Source organism: Candoia aspera, chromosome 1 (genome assembly GCF_035149785.1).
Source record: "Candoia aspera isolate rCanAsp1 chromosome 1, rCanAsp1.hap2, whole genome shotgun sequence".
Lineage (NCBI taxonomy): Eukaryota > Metazoa > Chordata > Lepidosauria > Squamata > Boidae > Candoia > Candoia aspera.
In genome coordinates this window covers 164,509,862-164,517,755 of record NC_086153.1, presented here as the reverse complement: position 1 = coordinate 164,517,755, position 7,894 = coordinate 164,509,862, and the positions used below count along the sequence as shown (strand labels likewise).

At 39.6% G+C, this 7,894-nt stretch overlaps 1 protein-coding gene across 1 annotated transcript in view; it reads left to right on the top strand.

Annotated features, from left to right (window-relative positions):
- The first annotated feature begins 6,080 nt into the window (after positions 1-6,080).
- Positions 6,081-7,894, top strand: part of ADGRF5 (adhesion G protein-coupled receptor F5) — a 48,540-nt gene continuing 46,726 nt past the window's right edge. The window contains exon 1 of the mRNA XM_063317681.1: positions 6,081-6,163. The gene's annotated coding sequence lies outside the window, so the exon portion shown is untranslated. The remainder of the gene's footprint in view (positions 6,164-7,894) is intronic.

Below are 7,894 nucleotides of genomic sequence, written 5' to 3'. Positions count from 1 at the left end.
TGAGGAAGAGGGACTGGCCCAAGGTCACCCAGCCGGCTTTCATGCCTGAGGTGGGACTAGAACTCTCAGTCTCCCAGTTTTTAGTTCAGCACCTTAACCTTTATACTAAACTGGGTTCTCACTCTTATAGGAATCTGGATGGGATTCACAATTCTACAAAATTGTGCTGCTCTTCTTCCATGAATCTTCTCCATACCATCCTGGGCAGGTAGAATTAGACATTTCTTGTTGGCATTATTAGCCCAGTCTGACATCCCTGTATCCATCTTCCAGGTATGCAGGGCTCCATTTACCTCTACAGGTGGAGGCAAAAGTGAATTCCTTTTTGACCCTTTTGGTCCTTGTGGATCAGAATGCCTATTCTCTGCATATTAGTTAGCACAAGGCATGCCAATTTTTTTTAAAACTGCTTATAAAAAATGAAGTTCAAATATTTTTAAATCTTACCTCATGTTCCTGATTAAATTGAAGTACATTTGAGGTGGGTTTTTCCCCCCTCCTTCATGGTCCTTATTTCTCAATTAAAATGCTTCCTTTTGTAAAAAGATATCTCATTTTTTAATATTTGATTAATAAAAGGTGAATAATTTGTTCACTATGGAATGAAATGTGGCTTAACATTGCAATAAGAGTCCAATCAGCTGCATGTCCTCCTCCTTCCTCTGGGGTTGGTTCCAGTTGGCGTTGATGGCAGGGAGAGGTCCAGCCAGCATCCCCTACTTTGTGGGGTGCCTCAGGGCTTGGTTCTCTCCCCTCTCCTATTTAACATCTACATGAGGCCACTGGGGGAGGTGATCCAACAGTTTGGGGTTAGGTATCATCAATATGCTGATGATACCCAGCTTTATACAGTATCTCCACCCCAGGCCATCTGAGTGATGCCATGGATGTCCTGTCCCAGTGCCTGGAGGCTGTAAGGGCCTGGATGGGGTGCAATGGGCTTTGACTCAACCCAAGCAAGACTGAGTGGCTTTGGGTATGTGGGCCTTCCGTTGACAAGGTTTTTCCATTGTTGGTCCTGGATGGAGTGGCACTGCCCCAGACGGACCCAGTGCACAATCTGGGGGTCCTTGTAGACTCACGGCTCCTGCTTGAAAAGCAGGTGGCAGCCGTGGCTAGGAGGGCCTTTGCACACCTTCGGGTTGTGCGCCTGTTGTGCCCATTCCTGGACTGCGAGGCTTTGTTCACATGCTCTCGTGACCTCCCGTCTGGATTACTGCAATGCGCTCTATGTGGGGCTGCCCTTGAAGAGCATTTGGAAGCCTCAACTGGTACAGAATGCAGCTGCACAGGTAGTAAATGGTGTCAGATATTCGACACATGTAACACCATTACTACATGAGCTGCACTGGTTGCCAGTGTGCTTCCAGGTGCAGTTCAAGGTGCTGGTTGTCACCTTTAAAGCCCTTCATGGCTTGGGACTGGGTTATCTAAGGGACCATCTTCTCCCAGTTGTTTCTACCCGTCCAGTGTAGGTTGGGTATATCTATGGGTTCCATCAGCCAAGGAATGTTGGTTGGCGGGGACTAGGAGGCGTGCTTTCTCTGCCATAGTGCCTGCCCTCTGGAATATTCCCCTTTAAGAGATAAGGATGGCCCCGACCCTGTTGGCCTTTCATCAGGTGGTGAAGACCTGGTTATGTGCCTGGGTCTGGGGCCCCAAATGTGTTAGGGGCCCCGTTTCTTGCCTATATTAACATCCATGCATTGTTTACTTGGTGACCATATATATTTATTTTGTACTTTTAATTGTTTTAATTATTTTAGCTTATTTATTTATTTATTTATTTATATTTCAAATGTCTGTCACCGCCCATCTCCCCCAAAGGAGTATAAACATTTTATAGTTTTTGTGATTGTAAGCCGCCCAGAGTCACTTGTTGAGATGGGCAGCTATAGAAATTAAATAAATAAATAAATATCATAATGATTTGCTGAGTTCTGCTTCCATGGAAGTGTCTACATTAATAAGCTATTCCTGACTTCTGGTGGGAATATGGTGGACTGAGCAGCTGTGCCCACGAGCTCCGCGGGCAGAACTGGCATTGTGGCAGTTTCTTCAGGCTCAGGCTGGTTTCTCCTGTAGCCCAGAGTATTTTTCCGGATTAAGGAAAATGCTTGGAATTGACCCATTCATCCTCTGGATGGCGAGTTGCAGCCAGGAGATCATGGACAGTGTGTGCGATCGACAGGTAAGACTTCACCAGGAGGCTGGGATTTCACCATTTCTGAGCTGTGCTGCAGCCCTTAAAGGGGCATTAAGTCCAGCCACCCCATTTCTAAAGCATCCAATTTACTTTATTTTAAAGTTTTTGTACCCTAAGAGAGGCTTTCTACGGTAAGAAGAAGTGGACTCTCTTGGTGCTTATCATTATTTCTGGATTAAATTTTTAAAATCTTTTAAATTTTTGGCTTGTTTTCCCATTTTAAGACTAAGGAGAACTGAGAATAAATAATTGCCTCCCTGTTATTATTTCTGTACTGAATTTGAAGGATTCAATATTTTCCTACATGTTGAATTTGTTGTTTTGAATTTCTAACCCTCTGTTCACATTCCCTGAGAGCTGCTTGTTAGCACACTTTCCCTTGTTTCAATTTCATTTGGAATGTTTTCACTAACTCATTAACTCCTATCCACACAAGTCAAGTATCTAGGGGGTGCCATAATCTACTGCCTGAAACATGGAGGATTTCAAGGAGATTCTTTCAGAGTTCCATTGTGAGCTTAAGCAGACCTTCAAAGAGATCTTTTCAGATTGCTGTCAGGCTATTCTGCAGAATATTTGGGACATTGGGGAAGATATTATTTCTAAAGTGTGTCATCTGGATGAAGATGTTACAGAAAAAGATGACGATTCTGACAAGAATGAAGATCTTTCTACTGACAGAAAGACTGAAGTAATGCCAGACAAAGACTACATTTTGGTGCTGAAGGGGTTAAAGCAACAATCTGAGCTGCAGATTACAAGAAGAGCTGTTTTTCTGAGGGAATGTTATGGGACAGAAGAGAATCTGCTTTGTGGGAGGTTTTTTGCTGAGAAGTCTGAGTTTTTAATGGGGGCAGTTGGGCTGTTTGATTTTTGCAAGAAAAATGCCTTGGGTGTAATGTCTTGGTATATTTTGAAGTGGGGTAAAAATTTAAGAATGTGTAATTGGATTGATAATGAGGCTATTATGATTTCATTTCTCTTTAATGATTTGGATTAAGATTTACTGGACTTTTTAAAGGTTTGTTTGATTTGTAAGATTTATAAGGTATCTATAAGATATAATAATAATAGCTTGTTTTTTAGGTTTAATAGGGTTAAGGTTGCTGTAGTGTTATTAATTATAAAAGTAGACAATTTATATGTTTTTATAATTTGATTTTTATTATAGCAGACAGAAATATATAGAATAGTGGTAGGAAGAAAATAATTAAATAAATGTTTTATGGGGGAGGGAAGTTGATTTAGAAATTTATATATATATTTCTTTTATATATATATATAAGGTGAAGGAGCAATTGCATTAGTGATTTGTATATGTGCTAATGGAAGGATTTATAGAAATAATGTGATCTTGGTTTGATATAAAGTAAGGGATTGATTATGGAAATTGCTGTATATTCTTGCTGTTGAAAGTCAGAAGTCACTTCTTTATGTAATTTTCAAAATTCTTTTTTCTTGTGTTTTACACTTTTTTAGTTTTTCTTTTTTCTTTTTGTAGTTTTTGCTTTCTTGTAGCTTTTATCTTTGTTTCAAACTCAGTAAAACTCTTTAAAAATATTAATAAGCTATTCCCTCTGAGAGGCTGATGAGCAGCACCCTTGCAGAGCCTGCAAAGACTGAAAGGCTCAGCTGCTGGACATGAGCCCGTCTGCTTTGTCACAGAAAAACAATGATTACTAACATTACAAATCTATAATAAAATCGCTAAGACTTGTCATTCTTTCTTTACTTCGGTGCCAACCTAGCATTTGTCTTGTTGGAATGACCCTGACTGGAAACTTTACCAACTGAAGCCAGTTGTATAAATGAAACAGCATCCTGTATGTAAGAAATATGTCATTAGTCTAGAGATAAGTCACATCTTTTGGACTCATGTTTTACTTTTAGTTACATTAACCCCAGGAGGCAGGCACTGTATGACCAGTTTCATCCTAGGAGTATGACATAGTTATGGTGACCATATTTTCTTCAAAAAAATAAAGGACAAACCTGAAAAAGGGGCAAATCTGAAAGCAGTTCATAAGGATAAAACATTTTAATTCTTTATGCTTATAACTTTGCTTTACAAAGGTAAATTCAAGAGCAAAACCCAGAAAAACTTTACAAAAAGTTTTCTAGGAAAAATGTCTACAAACAGTATATGTAAATTTATTTTAAAATGACAATTCAATTTCCATATTTTTCACATGAATGTGAAAGACTGTGCATTAGGTGGTGCCATTTGTACAGTAAAAGTTAAATGACCAAAATAAAGAACAAAAGTGAGTTTTTGAAAAATAAATCTATAGGACAGCTTTCTGAAATATGAAACCATTAATAGACAGCTAGGACCACTGAATGGAGTAGAGCTTAACACAGCGAAAGATGCACACAGAAAAAGAATATTATCTAAAATAGCATTAATGAGCACGTTAGAGAAATACAGGTTATTGATCTTACACACTTAGCCCACCCAAGCATAAAGATTTACACGCTTAGACAAAGTAGGTTCAAAAATAAGTAAAAATAGTCTTACTGATTTATTTGGTCCAGCTACATCCATCTCGGAAGAAAAGTTGATTTTTCTGGTTCTTCTTTCTGTTCCCTAAACTTAATTTACCCTCAGCCCCCATTGCTGCTGAAGGCTGCATGGAAAAGGGGGAAACTCCTTCCCTACACCCACTGCATGGCCCAAGATGAAAGAGCAGCATGCTGCATCCTGCTTATCCAATGGAGGAAGGAGGAAGACTAAGGAACGTGGGAGGGACAACAAACAGCTTCCTCTGGAAGCACATAGAGAATTTGCATCCTAGAGCAAACTCATCCACATGCTAATGAGGCATGCTGATTTGCTGGGACCTCCAACAAAATAAAGGACTGCCCTTTATAATAAAGGACTTACGGTCACTGTAGACCAGTATTTCTCAACCTTGGCAGCTTGAAGATGTGTGGACTTCAACTCCCAGAATTCCCTAGCCAGTGTGGCTGGCTGGGGAATCCTAGGAGTCAAAGTCCACACATCTTCAAGTTGCCAAGTTTGAGAAACACTGCTGTAGACATAATATAACATCTGTATCTCTATGGCCTGAGAGCTTAAGGGAAGGTGGACTGCATATAACATTCTGATAGATTCCATTTATTCCTTCCTGCAACCACTGAGCACCAGGATCTGGATAGCTCCTAAAGCTAATGCGCTGTGTATAGTACAGAAGTCATCTAAAGCGCAAAGGTCTATGTATACAGTTCCTGATACAGGGTTCCAACCTCATCGAATAACATTTGGCCTCCTATCTCTGATAAGTCCCAGTAAAGATTTTTCCTGGTTGTCGATGTAAAAACACCACACAGGATATACACTGTTTAAAAACAGAGACATTTCCCCTACTTCCAAGAGGGGTGGTGGTGGAAAAAATGTGTTCAATTTTTATATTATTGTTGTCAGGGATACTAATAATGTATTATCAGGATATTGACTATTTCCAATTGACATCAGTAATCACCTTTTAATTAAGCCTTGTTACAAATAGAGTTGAAACGCATAAACAAAATCAAAAGAATAGCAACTACTTTACATCCTCTGTTAAGTTATAGCTTCTATCCTACTTGTAAAATAATAGCAATAAACGATGACAAATGTCTTCATCGCTATACATTCCAGAGATAATGCCGATGGTAAGGATCCCTAATCACTTCAGATGAACTGAATTGATCAGGTGCTGGGAAGGACGGATTCCTGGCCATACAGATGGCATCAGGAAACTCAGAATTCTTGCTTGAGGGACAGTGACATTTACTTTCTTCCTGTGTTTAGCTCTTGTCTGAGCAGCAACGCCCCATTCAGTTTCATGAACAGGCTATATTTGGTGTAACTTCCTTTCAGTCTGGAGCAGAACAAGGATCACAGCACTGAACGGGAGAAGGGATATACAACCACCGCAGCTTTGTTTGGGAGAACTGCCCAGGGCAAACTGGCAGGTAAGGAAGCTTGTGTACATAATTTGTGTATTTGGAAGAAAGGCAGTGCTGGAATTTAAAGTGGACAGAGCTTTCTTGTGCCTTCGCTCAGATTAATACAGATGAGAACGTGACAGATCTGGCCAGAAAATAAGAACGGATTAGGGATTTGTAGGAGATATGCACATTAAGAGCCTTCATCCATGAAATCAAGTTTCTAGATGAGGCTGACATTTGAGGACAAATCAGTGGGACATGTCTCTTTATAGACATCCAAAAATCAGAATTACGTTGGAAATCAGCCATTTGATAAAGATACTTTAGAAAAAGAGCCGGATTAGGAAGAAAGTCATATTCCTGAGCCTTTCTCTGAATCTGAAATTTGATTGCAACTTTTGATAGTTTTTAAAAAAAGGGACTTTGATTTTTCTCTGTGTGTGCATGCATGCGTGCATGCGTTTTAAATTAAAACTCCAGAATATTTGCAAGTTTTGCTGTATTTGGCCCTGCCTTTGGAATTATCGCTTTGATAGATTTGATTTCTCTTCTAAAAATTTTCTCATCCGTAGTTTTTGTAGGATGTTGCGACATAATTTACTCACAGCTAACAGTGGGATTTCCTCCCAACTAACAGTGCAGTTTTATGAAATTTTACTCAGATGTAAGCTTCCTTGGTTTCAATGGGCCTTACTCATGATGATTAACTATGCTTAGAAATGCAGCTGGAGTAATGCATACAACTGCAGATTAAATAACTAAATTTTACTTACTCTACATCTCTTTTATACTTACAACAAAGGCCATTGTGACTAAAAAAGTTTCTCCTAAGCAGCATCCTAGAAATATATCTGTGGAGAGAATGGTTTAGACATCTTTATAGAAATCTAGACGCTTTGCACTGAATGTGTTGTTTGACAGACAGACAGACAGCATATTTCTTCTTGTCCCTGTGAGTCAAGGGTAGGCTTTTGTTGCTCTTCCATGATCATCAATCCTAATCACATTTGGATGGCCATATGTTGCCACCCTCCCCCCACCCCTATAAAATAACTCAGTTGCACAGGTGAAAATTATCTGTGTTTTTATTGCAGAAAAAAATGAGAACACTGACTGGGAGGGGAAGTCCAATTATTACTATGTTTTACTGACTAGATTTTCATATTTGTTTAATGAACTGGATGAGGATAAATGACTGTTTGGTACTGAAGGTTTACATTGTGTGAGACACTGGGAAGTCAGCCAGGTGAAACCAGAGGAATTGTGACTTATCACAAAAATAACTATTTCCTTTTGAGATGCATCAACAGAATGCCTTTCATTTTAGAAGCACAAGGCTTAAATTTAATAGCTTTTTCTCCCTACAGCTCTCAGCGTGCTTTCTGAGGGTTTGAGGGCAATAGTTCTTTGCTATTGCTCTGGATACTAAACTGAGGCACCTCTCAGTACAAAAATCAGCACCATGTGAGAAGTCACGGAAATAGGAATAAAAATCATCAGTCCCTGAGGTTGTAACATATGACAATGGGTGTTTGGCCTGAGCAGTCAAGCCCATTTTTATAAACCAGCAAGATACTTACATCATATAACTGTCTCCAAATTCCGAAGGGCATTAACTCTAGCTTGTTACAGTGCTCTCCCCACAGCAGTTTTGGAGGGCTGGTACAAAAAAGTTCCATATGAGCTGAGATTGTGTCCCTGTGGACAAGGGGCTGTTGAAACTACAGCTCATGTCCTGCTATACTGTACCTTCTA